Consider the following 26,574-nt stretch of genomic DNA (forward strand, 5'->3'; position numbering starts at 1 on the left):
ATTTTCAAATATATTCTCCCATACTGTAGGGTTCTTTTTGTTCTATTGATGGTGTCTTTCGCTGTACAGAAGCTTTTCAGCTTAATGTAGTCCCACTTGCTCATTTTTGCTGTTGTTTTCCTTTCCTGGGGAGATATGTTCAAGAAGAGGTCACTCATGTTTATGTCTAAGAGGTTTTTGCCTATGTTTTTTTCCAAGAGTTTAATGGTTTCATGACTTACATTCAGGTCTTTGATCCATTTTGAGTTTACCTTCGTATATGGGGTTAGACAATGGTCCAGTTTCATTCTCCTACATGTAGCTGTCCAGTTTTGCCAGCACCATCTGTTGAAGAGACTGTCATTTTGCCATTGTATGTCCATGGCTCCTTTATCAAATATTAATTGACCATATATGTTTGGGTTAATTTCTGGGGTCTCTAATCTGTTCCACTGGTCTGTGGCTCTGTTCTTGTGCCAGTACCAAATTGTCTTGATTACTATGGCTTTGTAGTAGAGCTTGAAGTTGGGGAGTGAGATCCCCCCTACTTTATTCTTCTTTTTCAGGATTGCTTTGGCTATTCGGGGTCTTTGGTGTTTCCATATGAATGTTTGAATTATTTGTTCCAATTCATTGAAGAATGTTGCTGGTAATTTGAGAGGGATTGCATCAAATCTGTATATTGCTTTGGGCAGGATGGCCATTTTGACGATATTAATTCTTCCTAGCCATGAGCATGGGATGAATTTCCATTTATTAGTGTCCCCTTTAATTTCTCTTAAGAGTGACTTGTAGTTTTCAGAGTATAAGTCTTTCACTTCTTTGGTTAGGTTTATTCCTAGGTATTTTATTCTTTTTGATGCAATGGTGAATGGAATTGTTTTCCTGATTTCTCTTTCTATTGATTCGTTGTTAGTGTATAGGAAAGCTACAGATTTCTGTGTGTTAATTTTGTATCCTGCAACTTTGCTGTATTCCGATATCAGTTCTAGTAGTTTTGGAGTGGAGTCTTTAGGGTTTTTTATGTACAGTATCATATCATCTGCAAATAGTGACAGTTTAACTTCTTCTTTACCAATCTGGATTCCTTGTATTTCTTTGTTTTGTCTGATTGCCGTGGCTAGGACCTCCAGTACTATGTTAAATAGCAGTGGGGAGAGTGGGCATCCCTGTCTGGTTCCCAATCTCAGAGAAAATGCTTTCAGCTTCTTGCTGTTCAGTATAATGCTGGCTGTGGGTTTATCATATATGGCCTTTATTATGTTGAGGTACTTGCCCTCTATTCCCATTTTGCTGAGAGTTTTTATCATGAATGGATGTTGAATTTTGTCAAATGCTTTTTCAGCATCTATGGAGATGATCATGTGGTTTTTGTCTTTCCTTTTGTTGATGTGGTGGATGATGTTGACGGATTTTCGAATCTTGTACCATCCTTGCATCCCTGGGATGAACCCCACTTGGTCATGGTGTATGATCCTTTTGATATACTGTTGAATTCTGTTTGCTAATATTTTATTGAGTATTTTTGCATCTACATTCATCAGGGATATTGGTCTGTAATTTTCTTTTTTGGTGGGGTCTTTGCCTGGTTTTGGTATTAGGGTGATGTTGGCCTCATAGAATGAGTTTGGGAGTATTCCCTCTTCTTCTATTTTGTGGAACACTTTAAGGAGAATGGGTATTATGTTTTCTCTGTGTGTGTGATAAAATTCCGAGGTAAATCCGTCTGGCCCCGGGGTTTTGTTCTTGGGTAGTTTTTTGATTACTGTTTCAATTTCTTTGCTCGTAATTGGTTTGTTTAACTTTTGTGTTTCTTCCTTGGTCAGTCTTGGGAGGTTGTATTTTTCTAGGAAGTTGTCCATTTCTTCTAGGTTTTCCAGCTTGTTGGCATATAGGTTTTCATAGTAGTCTTTAATAATTCTTTGTATTTCTGTGGAGTCTGTCGTGATTTTTCCATTCTCATTTCTGATTATGTTGATTTGTGTTGACTCTCTTTTTCTCTTAATAAGTTGGGCTAGAGGCTTATCTATTTTGTTTATTTTCTCAAAGAACCAGCTCTTGGTTTCGTTGATTTTTGCTATTGTTTTATTCTTCTCAATTTTGTTTATTTCTTCTCTGATCTTTATTATGTCCCTCCTTCTGCTGACTTTAGGCCTCATTTGTTCTTCTTTTTCCAGTTTTAATAATTGTGATGTTAGACTATTCATTTGGGATTGTTCTTCCTTCTTCAAGTGTGCCTGGATCGCTATATACTTTCCTCTTAAGACTGCTTTCGCTGCATCCCACAGAAGTTGGGGCTTAGTGTTGTTGTTGTCATTTGTTTCTATATATTCCTTGATCTCTATTTGGATTTGTTCATTGATCCATTGATTATTTAGTAGCATGTTGTTAAGCCTCCATGTGTTTGTGAGCCTTTTTGTTTTCTTTGTAGAATTTATTTCTACTTTCATACCTTTGTGGTCTGAAAAATTGGTTGGTAGAATTTCAATTATTTTGGAATTTACTGAGGCTCTTTTTGTGAGCTAGTATGTGGTCTATTCTGGAGAATGTTCCATGTGCACTTGAGAAGAATGTATATCCTGTTGCTTTTGGGTGTAGAGTTCTATAGATGTCTATTAGGTCCATCTGTTCTAGTGTGTTGTTCAGTGCCTGTGTGTCTTTACTTATTTTCTGCCTGGTGGATCTATCCTTTGGGGTGAGTGGTGTGTTGAACTCTCCCACAATGAATGCATTGCAGTCTATTTCCCTCTTTAGTTCTGTTGGTATTTGCTTCACATATGCTGGTGCTCCTGTATTGGGTGCATATATATTTAGAATGGTTATATCCTCTTGTTGGACTGAGCCCTTTATCATTATGTAGTATCCTTCTTTATCTCTTGTTACTTTCTTTGTTTTGAAGTCTATTTTGTCTGATATTAGTACTGCAACCCCTGCTTTATTCTCACTGTTGTTTGCCTGAAATATGTTTTTCCATCCCTGGAGTTTTAGTCTATGCTTATCTTTGGGTTTAAGGTGAGTTTCTTGTAAGCAGCATATAGATGGGTCCTGCTTTTTTATCCATTCTATTACTCTATGTCTTTTGATTGGTGCATTAAGTCCATTTACATTTAGGGTGACTATTGAGAGATATGTACTTATTGCCATTGCAGGCTTTAGATTCGTGGTTACCAAAGGTTCAAGGTTAGCTTCTTTAGTATCTTACTGCCTAACTTAGCTCGCTTATTGAGCTGTTATATACACTGTCTGGAGATTCTTTTCTTCTCTCCCTTCTTATTCCTCCTCCTCCATTCTTCATATGTTGTGTGTTTTGTTCTGTGCTCTTTTTAGGGGTGCTCCCATCTAGAGCAGTCCCTGTAGGATGCCCTGTAGAGGTGGTTTGTGGGAAGCAAATTCCCTCAGCTTTTGCTTGTCTGGGAATTGTTTAATCCCGCCATCATATTTAAATGATAGTCGTGCTGGATACAGTATCCTTGGTTCAAGGCCCTTCTGTTTCATTGCATTAAGTATATCATGCCATTCTCTTCTGGCCTGTAGGGTTTCTGTCGAGAAGTCTGATGTTCGTCTGATGGGTTTTCCTTTATAGGTGACCTTTTTCTCTCTAGCTGCCTAGCAATAAAGTATTTTTTAATGTAGGTATATACATTGGTTTTTTTTAGACATAATGCTATTGCATACTTAATAGACTACAGTATAGCATAAGCATAACTTATACATACTGGGAAACTAAAAAGTCATGTGACTCACTTTATCAGGATATTTGCTTTATTGCGGTGGTCTGGAATCAAACACACAGTATCTTTGAGGTATGCCTGTATACTGATATTAAAGGATGCAGCTAACTCACTTCCTCCAAAGACTTGATCAACGCGGAGGCAGTCTTCTGAAAGTATTAACCAAAATGTATCGCCATAGTTATCAGTAACTTGACTTTTCCCTAGGTGGAACCTTTTAACTCTGCCCTTTCTTAATTTTCTTAAAGGTTTAATTACATCTGTTCATCATCTTCTTTCTCCCCAAACTCAATTTAAACCTTCAGCCCTTAGTTAATTTGCCACCAAATCTTTTTCTTTACTACAAAGCTTGTAAGAGTAAACAATGGGTCTGCTTATAATCTCTTTGATTAATAGAGAATCTAATTCAAAAGTCAGTGAATATTTGCAAGTTCACACTCTACATTACTGGTTTCTCAGCAGCTCAAGGAGCTCCATTTAAAACAAACATTCCTGCCTTTTTGTTGGTTTGGAAAGAAGAGTAATACTGCTCTTAGAAAAATTGGAAAATAAAAGAGGTTAGAAGGAAGAGTAGAAAATATAGTTCTAAAATAATGCCTATGGTCTTTTTCCCCAAATGTTAAGGGGATATACTCATAGATCCTGAATGTTCATAAACCTTACATAAAAACTTTAACATACAAAGCAATATGCAAGGTGTCATGTATATGGACACTTACAGGTGAGCTGAAAGTACAAAACTTGCATAGGGATGATAAATACCAAGATTAAGATGGTGGTTACCTCTGGAAAGGAGAGGATGGAATCTGAAAAAGGGACTTCACTGGAACCTGAAAAGTTGTGTTTCTTAAAAAATTAAAAGAGCTAAAGCAGATATAGCTAAATCTTAGGTTTTGACACTTCTGAGTGGTGGGTACACATGTATTTACTATATTTTCTGCATTGCTGTATGCTTAAAATATTTCATAATCAAAAGGTAAAGCATATTGCCCTCCTAATTGTATGTGTCTAAGTCCATCTCTCACTGTCCAACGAGTGCATTTTTGTTTATTCTGACAGCCTTTCCAATTAAAAGGGTTGAAATCTTATTGATCTTCTGGCACAATTATTGCCAGCACCTCATATAAACTATTAATATATAGAAGGAATGATGTATATTAGAAAGTACATCCTTGCTTAACCATTCACCTGTTATGAATTGAATTTGGAAGACTCAAAAAAGAAATACCCATCTGTCTAATTTCCTATATAGTACGTTCAAAAAATTTGAATAGATAATTGCACTGATGTCAGTTCACCATATTTATACTTGTAGATTAAGACTAGAAAATTTCTGGACAGAAAAGTCTCAACTTTACACTTCAATGTCCAGAGGAAACAGATCATTGTGATCACTGGATTTCAGGCACAGAACCTGTGTTTTATTGTATTCCTTGTACAGTTGTATTGTAGGTGCTAAAGTTCATTACAGTCAAAAGAAAGCACTAACTACTGAAATTGGATGACATGTGTTTCCCTCTGATCATGTGTTTAAAAGACCACAAAGACATGGATAAAATGGTCAGGTGACAGTCAAAATGATTACCACCTGTGATGGAAGGGAAACTTGGGCTCTGAAACTGAACAGTTACCCAGTTTCACTATGTTGGGGCTTTTCCCATTATGGCTTGATATTTCACTTCTCTCCCCTGACACTCAGGGAGATGTTACTGCTAGTTAGTTGCTTTATTTAATAGGTTTTCAAGGAAGAGACATAAGTTATGACTCAAGGGAAATTGTGTAGATTGTTCCATGGCTTTTCAATGTTTTCTTAATGTACCCATCCCACAGATTGGGTTAATTCTACTTGTTAAATGTGGATAATAAAAATTATTGGAGGGAAATTTTTGCCAGGTCTCCAGTGTGTATATGTGTTCATCAGAGCCACCAGGTGCCCCTTTCTTCCCTCTCACAGAGAGGCACATGTACGCTAGGCCTGGACAACGTATTACTGTTTCCTAATGAATGTCTGTGACTGTGTTTGGCTGATTGAGCTGCACTCACTGGTAACTATATGGGCCTTCCAGAAAGAAGGTTGCCTTTCAAAATTTAGGAAAATCCTCACTTGAAACGTGTCCCCAGGTTCTTGGCTTGGGCCAAGCGACTATTCAAGCCAAGGATTTGTGTCCCACAACTGGAAAAACTGGTGAAGCTCCAGGTGTTAACATAGGTTTCTTTCATCTGATATAGTAGACATGATATCAAATTTAATGTCTTTTCTTCACTGAGTTATATTTTAGATACCATAATGCCAATATGAAGTGCTGATAGGTCTCAAACGTCCACTCACAATTTATAAAGTAATGTGTACCATACAAGATTTCCCTATCCCAAGTCCATCACTTGTAGTCTAAAATCTTTTATCAGTTTGCTAAAGGCCACATGGAACAGAATCTAGAGACATGTCATCTATTGAAAAGCTGGTTTCTTCTTAGAAACAAATTTAACCCCTAGATGTCGCTGCTTCCCACACTCAGGCATTTTTGTTTAGACTTCCTCCGTTCAAGTGTGTACTACAGAAGTTGCTAGGCTACTCGTTTTTTGTTTTTTTTTGGGGGGGGGGTTGTTCTTTGTTTTGGTTATCAGTTAAATGCATGGAGATGCCCAGGATGCTTCATAATAGGATCATAAAAATCAAGCTTACAACAACAAATGTTGGTGAGGTTGTGAAGAAAGGAGAACCCTCCTACACTGCTGGTGGGAATGTAAATTAGTTTTCAACCATTGTGAAAAGCAGTATGGAGATTCCTCAAAAAACTCAAAATAGAAATACCATATGACCCAGGAATTCCACTCCTAGGAATTTACCCTAAGAATGCAGCAGCCCAGTTTCAAAAAGACATATGCACCTCTATGTTGTCACAGCAGAATTTACAATAGCAAAGAAATGGAAGCAACCTAAGTGTACATCAGTAGGTGAGTGGATAAAGAAGATGTGGTACATATACACAATGGAATATTATTCAGCCATAAGAAGAAAACAAATCCTACCATTTTCAACAACATGGATGGAGCTAGAGGGTATTGTGCTCAGTGAAATAAGCCAGGCGGAGAAAGACAAGTATCAAATGATTTCACTCATCTGTGGAGTATAGGAACAAAGAAAAAAACTAAAGGAACAAAACAGCAGCAGACTCACAGAACCCAAGAATGGACTAACAGTTACCAAAGGGAAAGGGGAAGGGGAGGATGGGTGGGAAGCAAGGGATAAGGGGGTGGGGGAAGAAAGGGGGCATTACGACTAGCAAGTATAATGTGTGTGGGGAGCACAGGGAAGGCAGTACAGCACGAAGAGTACAGGTAGTGATTCTACAGCATCTTACTACACTGATGGACAGTGACTGTAATGGGGTATGTGGGGGGAACTTGGTGATAGGGGGAGTCTAGTAAACATAATGTTCCTCATGTAATTAAAGATTAATGATACCAAAAAAAAAAACTTACTAGCAAGGAGACAGACATGTAAACAGGTAATTTCAATAAGTTATTACAATTCATACAAAAATTGCAACAATATAATGTGGAGTATGTGACTAAGTGTTGTGAGATCACAAAGGAGGATTCATTAGCTTCACCTGCAGAATGGGGACACAAGAAAGTATAGTAGATATAGAGTGTATCAGTTTTCTGTTGCTGCAATAATGTATAGCACAACCACAAAACCTCAGCAGTATACAATAGTAAACAATTTTGTTACCGAAAAAAAAGAAGCTTAAGTGAAGCCATCTTGCGCTTCCTGCAGCTTTGATTTCCCGTCGTCTCTTCAGTTCATCATAAAAATCAGATTTATAATTCTCTTCCTAATATGTAACTTAACATTTAGCAGTTATTTAAGAACTGGGTTATCTCTGGTAATTGTATATTATATACTCTCCTAAATTTATTCAGTCCTAAAGATCTTAGTTATAGCCTGTTTACTTCAAAGCTGTTTTTAAACACCTCTGTTTGTAGTTTACTCTTGGGATGACATAGTAAAATCAATTACAAGGCAAAATTGTACCCCCATTATTTTCCCAATACCAGCCAAGCTGTTTTTCATCCTTACTCTGTTGCTTTTGCTTTTCATGCATTTGATCTTGAAAATTATAGAGAAATAATGTATAACAATTGACAAACATGATCAAATCAAGACAAAATTTTATTAGTAGTACCTTATGTTGATATCATCATTATTGCCTCAGTACCAAGCAAATCTTTTTTAGCTCTATTATTGTTGTCATTAGCTTTTTATATATGGAGCTTTACAAAGTTATTAAGAATAATAAAATTTAACTCATTTGGAAAATGGTAATTTATAGACTATTTCATAGTAAATATTTCCACATACAGTTATATGAGACAAAGGGTTTACTTTGAAAAAACAATCACAATAGGTTCATATCAACATTAATAATAGGCTTAAATTCCTTTAGTCATAAAACAGTTCTTGAGCCAACAATTTTTAACACCGTAATCCCTGGTTTCTTTCAAGTAAAGTATATTTTAAATTGAATTCTTTTTATATATAAAATAAGATTTTTAAAAAGAAATTTCTTTGAATATACCACTTTAAAAGAAATCATATACTACTTTGAAACTGAGTAATCCAAACTAGTTTTCATCTAAGAGAAGTAATGATATTTTGCTTTGCATTGTACAATTTGTGAGAACCTTAGTTGTAGGTGTACAGATAGGAAAATATACAAGCAGGAAGACATACTGAAAGACTGTCTTACTCTCAAATTCTTTGTGAAGCTCTGCTGTAGAAAGACATTAAAAAGGTTTTTGTCCAAAACATGTGAGTGGGATGTTAACTTGAAATAAAGCAAATGGTCTTAGATTTACACTCTTTCTCTGCTCAGGTTTCTAAGTTAAGGAATAATGACTTTTGTTTCTGAAATTGCTTTTAGTGGAGCTAATTTTAGACTCCTGGGGACAGGTTTGGAGAAAAGAAGGTACAATTTTTTTTCCCCATGGAGTCTGGTTTGATGGAAGACGGGTTGGTTATTTCATCTCCTAGGAGTTGCCTTCAGAGTCACTTTTCTGCTTCTCCTTGACACTTGAGGTGAAGTGAGGAAAGCTTAACAGAAATGATCAGACTCAGAGCAGTTCTGGACAAACTTCCTGCATACTCTAGTCATCCTATTACAAACTCCATGATACTGGTTTTCTCTTGCTGTGGCCATTATGATGTCACTGGAGAAAGTTATTGAGGTTCATAAGAAAGGTCTACACTGAACTATCAACAGTGTCTTCCTGGTGGATTATGGGGAAAGAGACTTTTCACTTCTACTGTATATACATCTGTATTGTTTGACTTAAGAAAGTTTAGGAAAGAATTACGACCCTATAGAAAACAAATTGAAATGAAATCACAACTTGCAAGAATCTTGAAGGAAAAGAAAACACATTTTAAAACAGCAGAGGAAAACAATGGGGAAAAGAGTGTAGTAGTTAAGATCTTGGACTCTGCCTGGGTTTGACACACAGTAATTAGTTGTGTGGCCTGTCTAGTTATTCAACTTGTTTGCATCATTCCCTCATCTAAAAAGTGAAGATATGAACAATCCCTCTCAGAGTTGTGAGGAGCAAATGAAATAATACATACAAACTGCTTAGAGCAGGGGTGTCACAGAGCAACTGCTCAGTAAGTGTTAAGTATTATTGTCATTTAGTAAGTAGGAAAAACAGTAATGGTAAGATGTGTTACAAAAGGGAGACAGTCTCCTGGGTGTTTTTCTCCTTTCTGCATCCTCCTGGTCCCTTTATACCCTATGCGTATGTCCAAATGTCAAGTGCCCACAGAGGTCAGACAGGAAATGTAGAGAGGGAAGAAGAAAAAGTAAACAGGAAAAGACAAAACTGTAGAACAGAGATTATGTACCCAGAGTTAATGGGATTGCCACCTTGGGGAAATGCAGGCCCTGCTGTGATAGCTTAATTAGCATAATGCTGCTCCTTGTAGAAAGTAGACATTTGGGAAATAAGAATAGGCTATATTAAATTCAGAAGCTCTTGGGAGATGGGTTACGGAAGTCTGAAAAATATTGCATGCCCTTAAAAAGGACGCACCAGAATTTGGTTCTAGATCTGTCTTCAAGGCAAAATGCCTGTGTTTTAATATAAAGTATAACCATCTGGTTTATAAAATGTTGCTTACATGAGGTGAAAGATAGGCAAATATAGTAATATTTATTGAATTGTTACTATATATCCAGCTCAAGTGCTTTACATACTTTATCATACATTATCACATTTAAATCACATAAATAACTTTAAGTTCAAACTATTTCCTCTCTTGACTACGAAATTTATTGAACTGTTAGAATGTGTTTTGCTTCTGCTCATTTTTTTTTTTCCATTTAATGCTTGGAGGACTTTATACTTGGCAGGAGAGGAAAGATAAATGCTTCTAAATGAGTGAAGGAATAAAGACAACACAAGGGCAGAGCCCTGAGTCTCGGGAGGAGGGAGCACTAGGCTCCCCTCCCTACAAAGACTCAGAAGGGAGCCTCAGAGGCCCCATGGAGGGGCAGGAATGGGGAGGAGCAGAGAGCAGAGGGCTGCTCAAGGAAGCTAGAATCTTCCCTAGGAATGACAATCTCCCCGAATCCCTAGAGGTGGCTCAGGAAAGTTGAGGGATTTGCCCAAGGTTAAAGATCAAGCAGCTGACAGCACTGAGACTCATGCCCAAGTGTGTCTCTTAACCATTCTACCAAACTTCTTAGCATTACTGACTCTCTTCTGATCATGATTAACTGTTGTCCCCCCACATACATTTTTAGCCCAAAAGCTGGGTAATATACACATTCAGAAATGTTACCAAGAAATGATAGTAGGACATTTGATGGTCATGTGCAATTCAGCTCCTTCCTCTGAAATCCTACTGAGGGGTTAGTTTTGATTCCACATTCTAGTCTGTCACACAGGTTGGCTTCCTAGAGATATGGCTTTCACTCAGCAAAGCTACGATGATATTTGCAGGTATATTTACTTGCAAACCTTTATTTTCTACTTCAGTAGCCTCTGCTATTAATATTTATTATTAATCCACAAAGCATATATAGTTATACCTAAGTAGGTGACCCTAAATTAACAAATTCTCATCCCATCAACTGCAGAAGATTTATCTGTTCTAGGAGTAGTTCATTTTTTTAACACTGATTCTCTGGGGGGATTTCAGAGCTGCTTTTCATGGCCATTGCTTCTCTGGTAACTGGCAAAATAGCCTGAGCAGGCTTTGAAAGTGCTGGATGTTTGATAAATGTCTAGAACTTTCATTTAAACTTAAGAACAGAAGGTGATGTTTCCTCTGTGAATAATAATACCAGAAAATGAAAGAATGTCTTGATATACTTGGGATAAAAAGGACACAGTGAGTGATACACTTGACAACTTAGTGAACAAAATGTCTTACCCAACTGTTCTGACAACTGACAGGTACACAAATAATAGAGAAACTAAAATGTCTCTATAAATGTCTTTTATTTTATATTTTATATTATAATTAATGAAAATGAAATGGATAAAAGAAAAGACATCTTAGATAAACAACCTTCATTTAGGGGAAAACGAAGTAAAAAGTCAGAAATAACTTACTGTACCTTAAAACTTTTTAAAAACCACATTTTAAACACAGAAGAGAAGGGGAGAAAGAGAAAGAAGGAAGAAGACGTAGCTGGGGAAGAAGCAAATTTGAAAACAAGCAAAGCAGCCAACCCGGAAACTCTGTGTGGCCTGTGGATTTAAAAGAAGTCATTATTGAAAAACCCTTGTTCGCTAACCCTGTGGATCAAGGACAATAAGAGAAACATGGAGCTGATCCAGAACCAGCTTAAACCAGCAGACTCCCTCGCTGTCCCACAGACATGTGAGCAAAATCAATGTTTATTGTTGCATGCAATAGAAGTTTTGTGTTTTGTCAATACATATCAATAACTCACTGATAGTCTTTATGTCTGTTAGAAAGTGTAGAGAAAATAGAAGTTCCATGGCCAGGATTCTACCTGACCCTGGTCTGCTTGCCCACTGCCTATGTGTAATGCTTGCAGGCGCAGGCTTGCACATGTGTGGGAATGAGTTATTATGGACTCTATAAGATCTTCACCCAGTGTTCTGGGGTTGCAAGGTGGGGGAGAGGCCTAGAGGCAGAGACCGGCTTGCTGCATGCAGACTTGCCCTGAAGCAGACGGGATTCTAGTGACTGACCTGTTGCCATGGGAATAAAGCCTGATATAAACCCTTTTACCCCAAGAACATTCTGTTTTCATTTTTCAGTCTCACTGAATCCATAGTGAACTTCCCTGGGCCTGAAACCCTCAGGCTAGAGAGAAAGAAAGGACATTTTTTAAATGGAAAGCTTATATAAGCAAATCTGTAGTGATCCATGAAACACTTAGAGTCAAATACAAGATGATGGAGACCAAGAAATAATTCAAAGTTACCTCACGAAAGGCATAAAAGCCACAAGAAGTGATATTGCAGTGGCTGGGGAGCCTGCTTGGGAAGCAGTGGGTCAAAGCCATGGTGATCCAGCAGGAGAGCTAAGGCCTGGGCTGAGCATCAGGTAGCTCTATGCTCTGGTCTGGACGACTGAGGACATACATAATGTCACTACAGCTAGACACTAGGTCAAGAACACTAGGTCAAATAGTGTTTATGCCTAGATAATAATATATTGGTTCTGCATAAATGTAAATAAATCCCTGAGATTATAAGAAATCCACAAATTTTGAAGTCACTCATAGTTAAAACAATGAAACCACGTGTGGCAGATTGTTTCAGTAATTGTCCCCAGTTTTTTCACTGCTCCCTATATCCATTGCCTCTGAATGATCCTCATACAGTGACTCTGGGTTTGACTATGTGACTTGTTTTGTCCAATGGGACAATAGTAGATGAAATGCCAGCAAAAACTTGAAAAGTGATAACACTTTGAGAATAGCTTCTGTTATTCTTTGGATCCCTTGGACCACCATGTAAAGAAGCCAGGCTTGCCTACTGGAAGACGTGATCACGCAGAAGAATCAATAAGTCATGTCAGCTGAGGGCTCTTAGCAGCACTGTCAGCTGACTGCATTCACAAGTGTGAACCCAAAGGCGCATGCCCAGAAACCACCCATCTGAGCACAGCCCAAATTGCCAAACATCAGAATTAGGAGTGAATGATTGTTTTAAGCTATTACCTTTTGGGGGTGGTTCATAACTCATAAAGAGGTAACTGATACACCATGTAAACAACCTCATGGATTGTGTTTGCAGTTCTCATCCAAAAGAACGTGTCTTGCTTCTGTCTCTAACCAGTTGGTAGGGTGATAATGTGATTTGTAATAATATATATTTGGTTCCTGGCACAGAGCTCCTAAAACCCCTGGAATTTTCTGTGATAAGAGCTATGGGAGGTATTACTGTTATGCTAATAAAATGACTTTGGGAAAACCCCTGAGTCTGGGGCTGGTTGCCAGTGGAGCCAACCATATGATTAGAACATTGGAACTTCCAGTCCCACCCCCTGAACTCCAGGGAGTGGAGAGGAGCTGGAGATTGAGTTCATTCACTATGGCCAATGGTTTAATCAATCACACCTGCATAATGAAGGTTCCATTAAAAACACAAAAGGCTCTGAGAGCTTCGGAGTTGGTGCATGCATGGAGATGCTGGGAGAGTGGGGTCCTCCAAGCACGTGGCAGCTCCGTGTCCCTTCCTCACACCTCATCTTCTGCATCTCTTCCATCTGGCTGTTCCTGAATTACATCCTTTCCTGATAAAGCAGCGATCTAGTAAGTAAAATGTTTGAGTTTTGTGAGCCCCTCTAGCAAATTAATTGAATCTGAGAAGAACAGAGGACCTTTACTCTATAGCTGGTTGGTCAGAAGTACCGATGACAGCCTGAACTTGTGATTGGCATCTGAAGGTCAGGGGCAGGTGGACAGTTTTGTAGGACTGAGCCTTTGAGCTGTGGGCTCTGATGCTATCTCCAGGTAGACAGTGTCAGAACTGAGCTGAATTCAGGACACCCAGGTGATGTTAGAGAATTGCTTGGTGGTGGGTGAATGTGGGGAAGTCGGGGTTCCTATGGCCAGGCTCCTCACTGAACTTAAACCACCTGATGATGTAACTGGCCTTTTGTTGGGTTGCCGCTTCCACACCTTTAGGCAATAAGCTATTATTGTGCTATATAGAGAACTCGGCCCAGTACTCTGGGCGGAGGCAGAGATGCTAGTGTGCAACCTACCGCTGAAGAGCAAGCCGGGTAATAAACCGTTTCGCCCCAAAGAACGTTTTGCTGTCAATTTCTGTGGTCATAGTGAACCTGCCCAGGGCTGAAACCCATTAACAAGACAGTGAAAAAATCCCACACATTGGAATTACTACAGAATCCTATGTTGAAGCCTTACTAAAGTTATTACTGAACCATTTGGGGACCTAGGAATTAGCTTTGAGAACCCTTTCCCTGAGCCTGCGTATACCTGTCACCAAACTGTTTTTACCTCCTTTAAATCTGGAATTCATCTCCTTTTCTCCATTGCCACTGGCACCACCCTAGAGCACCTGGGCCTGGACTCCTGAGCAGGGATTCCTCCTCCCATTTCCCTGCACCCCACCCTGCCCCACTTGCATCTGTTCTGCACTTAACAGAGCAAATATTTTACTGCAGATCCAACAATGCCCCCCTCCCACATAAAATCCTCAGTCACTCTCATTTACCTGATAAAAGCCCACGTGTTTCCCATAACCTGCAGCCCTTCACAGCAGGAACCACCCCTCATTCCCACAACTTCCTCCATGCCCTCTCTACCCCAGCTCTTCCTTCAGCTCTGCTAACAGACACTGCTCCTCCTGCCAGAGCTTTCCATATACTGTCACTTTTGTCCCCCATGGGCTCTTCCCAACCAATGCCTCTCTCCTCAGGTGTCACTTATTTAGGGAAGCCTTTTCTGGCCCCATTAGCACAGGTTATAGTCTTTTTCTTTACCCCATGTTGTGATTGAATATACTTGCATTTATGTGATTTTAAGATTAATGTCTGTATCCCCAACTATACCATAAACTCCAGAAGGTAAAGAATGCTAAGCTTGGCTCACCCTTAGAGCTCTAATGTCTAGCATAGTGCCTGGCACATAATCAACCCTCAGTACATATTCGTTGAGTTTGATATGCGGATATAATTGCATTTGGCATATAAAATATACTCAGTATTTACTGAATGAATAAGGAATTTATGACTAAGCCTGGGATAAAGATAGGAAAAACATATCTTACATAGCATTGTGCTCTTTTTGCACATAGTAAGCTAAATAACTATTTTTGGAAAGAATTGAGCCCTCTAATTAGAGGATTTGGAAAAGATAATTAAGAATATAGACAAAAAGAAAAAGAATTGGTTTCCTTTATACTTGAAGTCAAACAGTCTTTGTGTAGATAAACTAATTTGTAAACAACAAATTAAATGGGTATGTGGATAAAATGACAGTTCCTGTGGCCAGGATTATCACCCGGCCCTGGTTGACTAGCTAGCTCACTGCACACCTGTGGGCAATACATGGCTGTTGACTCTATAAAAAGAGCTCTGCCTGGTGCTCTGGGCACGACATGGTGGCATGGCTGCAAGGCTGCAGGAGAGCAGAGCAGAGGACAGAGGCCCAGAGGACAGCTGTGCAGGACAACTGTGCAGAGAGGCACAGAGGACAGCTGGGCGGGCTGAGAGGCCCAGAGGCAGAGACCAGCTTAGACTCGCTCTGAGTGAATGGGATTTTAGTGACTGACCTGCCACCTGGAAATAATGTTGGGTATAACCCTTTCACCCAAGAATACTTTACTGTCATTTTCTTTGGTCACACTGAATCCATAGCAAACTTGCCTGGGGCTGAAACCCATTGGCAAGACAGGTACTTGGCTAGAGGTAGCTCTGCCAGTGGTGAGGTTCTATGAGCTAACACCTTGTGATCATAATTAGATAACATTTATGTAAAGTCTATAGGATGAATTCTCTCGGTTGGTATAACACTAAACTTTTCCCAGTAGAAAAATGAGCATTAATTGAAGTCAGATTTTCTTAAATATAAATAGAAATCAAAACAGAACATATTATCCTGTCTGTCCCCTGATCTTCCTCATTAACCTTTTTAAAATCATCTCTCAAATGTACACAAGTGTAAAAAAAAAAAAAAGTCACTGGGGCTGTAGAAAATCCATGGAAAGTTCTGAAGTAACTCACAGATGACACCCTGCAACAAGGTTCCTCAGCTATTCCCACACCTTTTGGCTAGTCCCCATGTGCACTGACTCAGGGCTTGGCCATGTGATTTGCCCACAGAATCCTGAGCAATGATTGTTTTGGTAATCCTCTATATTTGGGGGTCATTTTCTTACACAAAAAAAACTTACCACCTGTCTTGCCAATGGGTTTCAGCCCCAGGCAAGTTCACTACAGATTCAGTGTGACCAAAGAAAATGACAGTAGAATGTTCTTGGGGTGAAAGGGTTATACCCAATTTTATTTCCACTGTGGCAGGTCAATCACTACAATCCCATTCACTCAGTGCGAGTCTGCATGCAGCAAGCCAGTCCCTGCCTTGGGGCTCCTCTGTCTGCACAGCCATCTTCTGGGCCTCTCTGCCTGTACAGCTGTTCTCTGGGCTTCTCTGCCTGCACAGCCATCCCGCACAGCCGTCCCACACAGCCATCCTCTGGGCCTCTCTGCCTGCAGTCATCCCACACAACCATCCTCTGGGCCTCTGCTCTCCTGTAGCCTTGCAGCAGTGCCACCATGTCGCACCCAGAGCACTTGGCAGAGCTCTTTATATAGAGTCAACAGCCATATATTGCCCACAGGTGTGCAGTGAGCTAGTCAACCACGGCCAGGTGAGAATCCTGGCCACAGGAACTCTGATTATCCACAGAAGGCAAGGGGGAGCTATGGGTATTTTGAGGGAAATCTGAAAATCCAGCAGCCCAGCTCTGGGAGTTATTGTGTACACAATAGGGCACTTGGGACTTTTCACAACACAGGAGTGTGAAAACCAGATTTTTGTCGTGGAGTACTGTGGCATGAGTGAGAGGTAGATGAGTGGGGCAAGAGACTGCAGAGAAAGAGAGCAGCCCAGAGACTCATGTGATGACCCAGGGTGGGAAGAGAAGGCATGGAGTGGGGCAGGGGCAAGGCAAAGGGAGAGGGTGATGGGTGCCCGTGTCCCTGATGTGGAAAGTCAACAGAGTGTGTAGCTGGATGCAGGTAATAGAGAAAGAGTGGAATCTGGGACTCCCAGACTTCAGGCTTTGATTCACCATTTCTAAGACTGGCAATGCAGGAGGCCAGGTAGCTGGAGGAAGAAGTTAAAACCTGGGTTTTAACTGAACCCTGTGAGTTCTTGGACATCTAAAAGAAGAGGCCCTGTAGGATGGTGACTACTGTGTTCAGAGCCCAGGAGAAAAGGGCACAGTTGACATAATAGTTTTTCTAAAAGGTGTCCAGAAACTGTGCTGAAATGAAGCCCCTTTGCGGATATTTGTTCTGTTATAAAGTAGCAATATTTTAGGGAAAAGCATGTCTGAGGATAGCGTGTTGGCAGGCAGGACTCTAGAGAGATGATGTGACCAGTAAGAGGAGTGGTAGGACTTATTTTTCCACTAGCAGTAATGGGATGCAGAGAGCTATAGACATACTTATCCAGGCTCCTTTGGGGCTAATTTGACAGAATTTGTCTGGAGCCCATGACTGTGGGTGTAGTTTGTGGCTAAGAAGGGTTTTCTCTGTGTGAAGATAACTGACCTATCTGGGCTTAAGCTCAGTGTTGGCTTGATTGGGCCGACTCTCCAAGCACCTGAGCAATCTCCCAGCATAAGGCTGCATGATATGCCAATCATCCTAATTATATGAGGCATCTGAAGGTTTGCAGCAAGGGGAAATTACTTTGATTTTCTAGAAAAGGTTTGAGAGCTCGTGATGGTTTTGTGGTTCCAAGGAATCCAGCCAGCTTTGTGCCTTATGGCGCTTAACAAGCTGATTGTTTGTGGAAACAGATGGAATACTTTCAGGCAGGTATCTACAGCATGGTTTAAACAGCGTTACAGGCCTTCCGGGGTAAGCAGACACACGTGTTGGTGTCCGTCCCTACGTACATGAAGAGCTTGATTTGGCCCTAGCAGGTAGTTGGTGGCAGACCTGTCTGCATGTGATAAATGGAATTTTGCTTCTTCTAATGGACCCTGAGAAGAGTAGAGTAGGCATTTAATCTGAATCTTGACCAGCCTGTTTACTCTCTTACTTTTTATTAATGAGCAACCACCCTAGCCTGGCACAATCCCCAATCATTTTGTAGGCTTGCTCACTTTAGTCCATCTGGTCGTGCCTATCCCATACAGGAATATCTGTCAATTCACTTAATATGATTACTTAATATGATTTTTATTTTCCCAAATGTCATGGCTCATGAAGAAAAACAAGTGATTCAGAGCTGGAACATCCAGGTGATGGGAAGCTCAGGCCTGGTGCTGGAGTCTGTCTATGCCCGCCTCTCCTGTCCAGCACTGGAGGGTTTTATCAGTGAGAATGGGCTACAGAGTGCTACAGTCACAAATCCCCCCACACACCAAATCTCCGTGTGTAACACAGTGAGAGCTTCATTCTTGCTCAGGGCCATTTTCTCTTAGTCTGTCCTCACCCATCACTCTGGCGAGCTTAGCAACAGCCACTATTTCTGACGTCAATTCCCTAAGTAACAGGGCGTGGCCAGGAGCTCACAGGCACCCAGCTGTGTGTCTCAGGGTGCTATTTCCCAGGGGTGGAAGACCAAGTCACGACTCACTCCCATGTATTATTGAAACTCGAGGAGTTGAGAAGGCTGTGAGTATTCAGGAAGGTGGCACACGCAGAGAAGCTTTGCTCACCCTTTCTGAGCGCTGTGTGACAGGGGAGGGGGGAGAAATGAGGAGGCTTACAGCCATGGACAGAGACCTGGGAAAGTGCAAATGCACCAACTCCATTGGCGTGGATGTTTCTTACTTCTTGCTGCTGACGACCAGGAGGGGCTTTTAATAGGAGCTGAAGGGTAATCACAATTCTCCTTGAGCCTTGCAGGTGAGGAAGCCCTTTTCCAGGTGAAATAAGAGGCTGTAGATCTAAGTAGACTTGTCTTCAGTACTCTGGGGAGCCCCTCTGAATCAAAAAAAGGAAAGATGGGATAAAGATGGGCCCAGCAGCCAAGGCAGAACCACTCAGGGGTCAGTTTTAGGTGTCAACCAAGAGATCACCACAGGCAATGCTTCGGTGTAGAGATACAGCCCCCTGGACTTGGCAAGAACCCTGGAATTCTCCATGTCCCTGAGCTGGATTTGCCAGCAGTCCATGTGTGCCTTGCAGCCACCCCCTGTAGCTATTGCATCGGAAGAGAAGCAACTCAACAGTGGAGCGCTCTGGGCGCATGGCACACCGTGTGGGGATTCCCAGTCCAGTTCTCCCCAGTGTTCTGGCCCAACTCAGGGAGCAGCATGGCTGCCCGTGTGGGGAGAGGGCCTGAACAGAGGGGCTCGGGCGATCAGGTGTTGACTGCCCTCCTGGGAGGTGCCCTGCTACCTCCTACCCATTCTGTGGCTAATTCTGAAGACTTCTTTCCAAGGAGGAGGATTTGGGCTGAGGTTTAGGAACCATTCCCACCCTAGGCTGGAAGGCACACGTGTAATGAAGGGAGACACTACAGAGCTCTGGCTGGTCTTTAAGAGTGTTGGGGATTTCCCTCCCTTCAGGGCCTGGTTATCGGGCTGGATTCCCAGTCTACCCACACAAACTTGCGGAACCCATGCGTTTGCCTGCTGGGTAATAGAAAAAATGCAACATGGCATCGGAAGATCTTTGTTCATGTCCGCATCCATAACTTCTTACCTGTGTGGCCTCCCTTTTTCTCACTGGAGAAGACGTGGTCTTAACACCTGCCCTTACTTCCTGAGGGTCTTACAAGAAAGAAAATACAGGAATGTAGATAAAAGGCCGTGGACTTGCAAAGTGCCATTGGTACCTTTTTAGTTTGGCAACCCCTTGCCTATGCAAAAGCCAGCCTAAGGCTCATTTCCCATTATTACCACAGCCCAGGGTGACCCTCTGAGGAAGTACTCTGCCATTCCCATTTCCACGGCCTCCCACCTTGCTATGAAAAATCCACAAACGTTAGCATTTGCATAATTTGATGAACTAAAACATTTCACATCAAGCTGAAGATGCCCCTTTTCTTTTGTTTCCTTTACTGAAGTAGAGTGGATATACACTATATTGGCTTCACATGCACAACATAGTGATTGGACAGTTACCTACATTATTAAATGCTCACCCCAGTAAGTGTTACTACTGTCAAAATACAAAGGTATTGAAATACTATTGACTATATTTCTGATGTTGTACTTTCATGAGGCTAACTTATACCATAATTGGGATTTAGGACTTTATCCCCTCAACCTATTTTAACCACTACCCCCTCCCCAGTAGCAACCACTAGACTTTTGTCTATTAAAGATCCCCCTTATTTTAATGCCCACCCAATCCCATCCTCTTTCCTTCTATCTTAGGGTAACTACGGTGATGAATTCTAGGGTATGTTCTTTTATATCTTTAACATGGTCACGTGCCTGCCTTCTCCAGGGCCCCAGATCACCCACCCCCTCACACCCCAGACCACCCCACCTCATCCCAACCCCATCTGACCCCTACTCCTTTATAAAGGGAAGATGGATTTTGTGTTCTCCAGGCCACCTGGACACCATCTCACTCTGTCCGTTGAGATGCAGAGCTCTCCTTGGATGGGGCGTGGGTGGATGGAGACACCTGGAGACCTGTTTTAAAACTTGAAAGGGGAGGCTTTGGCACACAGAATCAACCAGAGACCTTATTAATTTAACAAAAACGAAATACCTTTATTGGAAAAAAATGGCAAAACTAGAAGAAAAAACTGAAGTGAACGCTGTGTAAGGGCAGTCTTTCAATAAGAGTGCTGGGCATGGCGGCCAGGGGAAACTGCCCCTGGCTATGGGGTAGGCCGTCCGAGCTCAGTTCTTGTTGCTGTTGCCCAGGGTGAGCTTGTCAAAGAGGTACTCAGCCTGGCCGGCTTTTGGGGCTCCCGTCTTGCACAGGATGCTGATATGGTCCCCCAGCTCTTTGATGGACCTGACTTGCCGGTGCAGATAGTGACACTGCAGGAAATCACACAGGTGCGCGTCGCCCTTGTTGGTGGCCAGGCGGTGCAGATCTAGCAGGCTCTGGTTGACCCTCTTTTCCAGGCCCAAGGCATACTCCATGGCCGTCACGCCGTTCCCCCAGTCATCGCGGCCGGGATTCCTGATGTCGCAGAGGCTCAGGCGGCCATCGCGCTCGTTCTGCAGGTGCATCAGCTTCTCAGCGCGCTCGCTCTTCCCACGGGACTGGTGCAGGAAGAACTGGCCAAAGTGCTTCAAGGCCACATCATTTCGGTTGAAGTAGAAGGCCATGGACAGGTACGTGTAGGAGGCGGTGAGCTCCATGTTGATTTGTTTGTTGACAGCAGCCTGGCAGTCAAGAGGGTAGTTCTGCACCACTAGGGTTGGCTGTTCACCATTCATGGCAGGCAGTGTGGTGGTGAAGGCGCAGGTGGCCTCAGCGTGTTCCCACGGAGAGCAATGAGAGAGGCTAGAGGCAGGCGGGCTCTGGACCAAGCAGCAGCACTGGGATGGGACAGGAAATGCGGTCCCTTTTCAGTAACTGTTAGTGGGAGGAACCACTAGGGGCGGAGTCATGTGGTCACGTGGCAGTGTCGCGAGAGGACGGGGTCCTGTGGGGGTGAGGTGGAGTCACGTCGGGGCAGAGACATGTTGGGCCGGGATAGGGCAGAGTCACGGGCGTTCGGCAGATTGACGTGAGGGGATGGAGTGTGGCGGGGTCAGGAGGGGAGGTGGGGCTAGGCAGAGTCACGTAGCGGGACAGAGAGGCACGAACTCGGCCTTCTAGGTCCTATCCTGCTCAGCCTTGGTGGGGCAGGAAACCCAGGGCAACTGTGCACTGAGTGTCTTGAGATCATTTTCTAAAATCACAGCTATATTGAGATATAATTTATATCCCATAAACTTCACCTTTTGAAAGCAAACTTTTACATGGTTCTTAGTATACTGGTGGAGTTGAGCAACCTTCATGACAATTTAATTTTGGAACATTTTCATCACTCCCAAGTTTAACACCCTGCCCATTAGTAGTCAATCCCATCCCCTCTGCCCCCAGGCCTTGCTACCACCAATTCATTTTCTGGCTCTATAGATTTGCCTTTTTGGACATTTTAAATAAATGGGATCATACACACAAATTTTACTGAGCATAATGTCTTTAATCTTCATTTTATTGCTAAATAGTATTCCATGATGTGAATATACCACTTTTTATTTATCCTTTCATCAGTGGGTGGGTATTTGGGTTATTTCCACTTTGTGGCTATTATGAATAATTTTACAATGAACACATGAGTACAGGCATTTGTGTACACATAGGCTTTCAATTCTCTTGGGAATATACGTAGGCGTGGGGCTGCTGGGTCGTATAACTGTTTAATATTTTGAGGGACTGCCAGAATGTTTTCCAAAGGGGCTGCACCATTTTACATTGCCACCAGCAATGTGTGAAAGTTCCAATTGTCTTTTGAAAAATGTTTTTAGTCATCTTTGTGGACCTGAAGTATTATCACGTTGTGGCTTTGATTTGCATTTCCCTAATGACTAATAATGTTGAGTAGCTTTGTAGGTACTTACTGGCCACTTGTATATCTTCTTTGCAGTAATGTCTACTCCAATCCTTTACCCCTTTCTAAGTAGAATGGTTTATCTTTTTATGGTTGAGTTTGTAAGGGTTCATATGTTCTGGATACAAGTTCCTTATCAGGTATATGATTTGCAAATATTTTGTCCCATTCTGTGGGTTGTCTTTGCACTTCCTTAATGATGTCCTTTGAAGCACAAAACTTCTGATGATTACAATTAAGGCCAATTCATCTTTTCTTTGTCACTTAAGCTTTTGGTGTCATATCCAAGAAACCACTTGCCTAATCAAGATTGATTTGGCTATTCTGGACCCATTGTGTTTCCATATGAATTTTGGGATAAGCTTGCCAATTTCTTCCAAAGACGCCAGCTGCGATATTGATAAGGATCATAATTAAATCTGTACATTATTTGGGGGTGTATTACTATCTTAACAATATTAAGTCTTCCAACCCATAAATGCGGGATGTCTTTCAATTTGTTTAGCTCTGAGATCTTTTAAAAAGTACATTCTGATTTAGACTGGGGCTGAAATTTCGAATTTCTAAACAGGCTCTCAGGTGATGCCAGACCATTTTCTGAGTAACAAAACTCTAAAAGGGAAGAGGCTTCCATCCTTTGTTGTCTTAGTCTAGGCCCTGAGAAGAGCAGAGTAGGCATTTAATCTGAATCTTGACCAGCCTGTTTACTCTCTTACTTTTTATTAATAAGCAACCACCCTAGCCTGGCAGAATCCCCAATTATTTTGTGGGCTTGCTCACTTTTTTCCATCTGGTCGTGCCTATCCCATACAGGAGTATCTGTCAATTCACTTAATATGATTACTTAATATGATTTTTATTTTCCCAAATATCATGGCTCATGAAGAAAAACAAGTGATTCAGAGCTGGAACATCCAGGTGATGGGAAGCTCAGGCCTGGTGCTGGAGTCTGTCTATGCCCGCCTCTCCTGTCCAGCACTGGAGGGTTTTATCAGTGAGAACAGGCTACAGAGTGCTGCAGTAACAAATCCCCACACACACCAAATTTCCGTGTGTAACACAGTGAGAGCTTCATTCTTGCTCAGGGCCATTTTCCCTTAGTCTGTCCTCACCCATCACTCTGGCGAGCTTAGCAACAGCCACTATTTCTGACATCAATTCCCCCAAGTAACAGGGCGTGGCCAGGAGCTCACAGGCACCCAGCTGTGTGTCTCAGGGTGCTGTTTTCCAGGGGTGGAAGACCAAGTCACGACTCACTCCCATGTATTATTGAAACTCAAGGAGTTCAGAAGGATGTGAGTATTCAGGAAGGTGGCACATGCAGAGAAGCTTTGCTCACCCCTTCTGAGCGCTGTGTGACAGGGGAGGGGGGAAAAATGAGGAAGCTTACAGTGATGGAGACAGACCTGGGAAAGTGCAAATGCACCAACTCCATTGGCGTGAATGTTTCTTACTTCTGGCCGCTGTTGCTACACATATTCAAAAGGTCGTTTGTGGACCCCAAAGGTGAACCAAAAGAAAGTGGTTTAGAACAGTCACTTTTGTCTTATGGAAGAACAATAAGTTGAGAAACCATTGAGCTGTGCTGTATCTAGTCTTCCCTGCCAGGGTTTCTCTATGAAAAGCTGTGAAATGTGACACTACCAGGAGGGGCTTTTAGTAGGAGCTGGAGGGTAATCACAATTCTCTTTGGGCCTTGCAGGTTAGAAAATCCTTTTGCAGGTGAAATAAGAGGCTGTAGATCTAAGTAGACTTGTCATCATTATTCCAGGGAGTCCCTCTGCATCACAAAAAAAGGAAAGATGGGATAAAGATGGGCCAAGCACAAGAAAAACAAAAGCAAAAATGAACAAGTGGGACTATATCAAGCTGAAAAGTTTCTGTACAGCAAAGGACACCATCAATAGAACAAAAAGGAACCCTACAGAATGGGAGAATATATTTGTAAATGACAGATTGATAAAGATTGACATCCAAAATATATAAAGAGCTCATGCACCTCAACAAACAAAAAGCAAATAATCCAATTAAAAAATAGGTAGAGGAACTGAATGGACAGTTCTCCAAATAAGAAATTCAGATGGCCAGCAGACACATGAAAAGATGCTCCACATCGCTAGTTATCAGAGAAATGCAAATTAAAACCACAGTGAGATATCACCTCACACCAGTAAGGATGGCTACTATCCAAAAGACAAATAACAACAAATGTCAGGGAGGTTGTGGAGAAAGGGGAACCCTCCTACACTGCCGGTGGGAATGTAAATTAGCTCAACCATCATGGAAAGCAGTATGGAGGTTCCTCAAAATGCTCAAAATAGACTTACCATTTGACCCAGGAATTCCACTTCTAAGAATTTACCCTAAGAATGCAGCACTCCAGTTTGAAAAAGACAGATGCACCCCTATGTTTATCGCAGCACTATTTACAATAGCCAAGAAATGGAAGCAACCTAAGTGTCCATCAGTAGATGAATGGATAAAGAAGATGTGGTACATATACACACTGGAATATTATACAGCCATAAGAAGAAAATTAATCCTACAATTTACAATAACATGGATGGAGCTAGAGGGTATTATGCTCAGTGAAGTAAGCCTAGCAGAGAAAGACAAATACCAAATGATTTCACTCATCTGTGGAGCATAAGAACAAAGGAAAAACTGAAGGAACAAAAGAGCAGCAGAATCACAGAACCCAAGAATGGACTAACAGTTACCAAAGGGAAAGAGACTGGGGAGAATGGGAGGGAAGAGAGGGATAAGGGTGGGGAAGAAGAAAGGGGGTATTATGATTAGCATGTATAATGTGTTTGGTGGGGGGGATGGGGAGGGCTGTGCAACACAGAGAAGGCAAGTAGTGATTATACAACATCTTGCTATGCTGATGGACAGGGACTGTAATGGGGGTTATGGGGGAGACTTGGTGTAGGGTAGAGCCTAGTAAACATAATGTTCTTCATGTAATTATAGATTAATCATAACCAAAAAAGGGGAGATTACTCCCTGATAGGATATAATTAACTGCAAATCAATGATTAATGCATGCTTTACATATCCTTAATTTTGATCTTTTAAAGGGTGTTGGATGATCAGATATGGAAGTACATTTTTCTGATAATATTTCTTTCTCTTAAAGAAAAGCAGTTCCTGTGTGGTGATCTCCAATAGGTTCTTCACAATGGTATAAAGGTCCTATCAAAGTGTGGGCAAAGGGTTTGTTTGTGTTTATACAAAGGATCAAAGCCTAATTTGGCTACCCAGAAAACGAATTAAGAAATGATATGAAGAAGAACTTCCAACATCAATATCCCCTGGAAGAGTCATTCCAGAAGATGATCATCAAAAACTTCATTTGATCCTGGAGCTTTTGCAGTTGTAGCTGCAGTCATCCCGCCGGTTCCTGGACTTGCCGTTGGAATGAAGAAGGAGATATCTAAGCTGGCCTGTGCATACAGTAAAACAACAAATTTGACTGGTTCTATATTGTCAGAACTCAACCAAGAATTAGGAGAAGTGCGAGTTGCAGTGCTTCAAAATCATGCTACTATAGACTATCTATTCTTAAAAGAACATATGGGATGTGAACAGTTCCCAGGAATGTGTTCTTTTAATTTGTCTGATTTTTCTCAAACTAGTCAAATTCAGTTAGACAATATCCATCATATTATTGATAAGTTTTCACAAATGCCTAGGGTACCTAACTGGTTTTCTTGGTTTCACTGGATATGGCCGGTAATTGTAGGTCTGCTTTTGTTATGTATCTGTATTCCTATTCTGTTAATGTGTGTGTGCAATTTAATTAGTAGTTTGTTAAAACGTATACATGCTTATGTTACTCTACAAGAAGTTATGTCAAAGAAATAATCAATCTCCCCATGTTTTCTTCCATCTGCTACTTCTATAGCTTTTCTTCTTCCTTCCTAATTACAGCCCTTTAGTAGAATTCGTGCCTCATATCGAAAATTACCAAGTATCCTAATTCTTCCAAGTGGTAAAGATACCTCAAGACAAATGCTGGGCATAGAAGCCACAGGGCATAAATCTTCAAAGAAGTAAAAAGCTAACCTTTTCAAAGAATATTGCTTCTCTCTCACTTA

At 41.4% G+C, this 26,574-nt stretch overlaps 1 pseudogene; it reads right to left on the minus strand.

Annotated features, from left to right (window-relative positions):
• Nucleotides 1-20,717: 20,717 nt before the first annotated feature.
• Nucleotides 20,718-21,977, minus strand: LOC118967259 (ferritin heavy chain pseudogene; annotated as a pseudogene).
• Nucleotides 21,978-26,574: the final 4,597 nt, after the last annotated feature.

The sequence above is a fragment of the Manis javanica genome, chromosome X (assembly GCF_040802235.1).
Source record: "Manis javanica isolate MJ-LG chromosome X, MJ_LKY, whole genome shotgun sequence".
Taxonomy (NCBI): domain Eukaryota; kingdom Metazoa; phylum Chordata; class Mammalia; order Pholidota; family Manidae; genus Manis; species Manis javanica.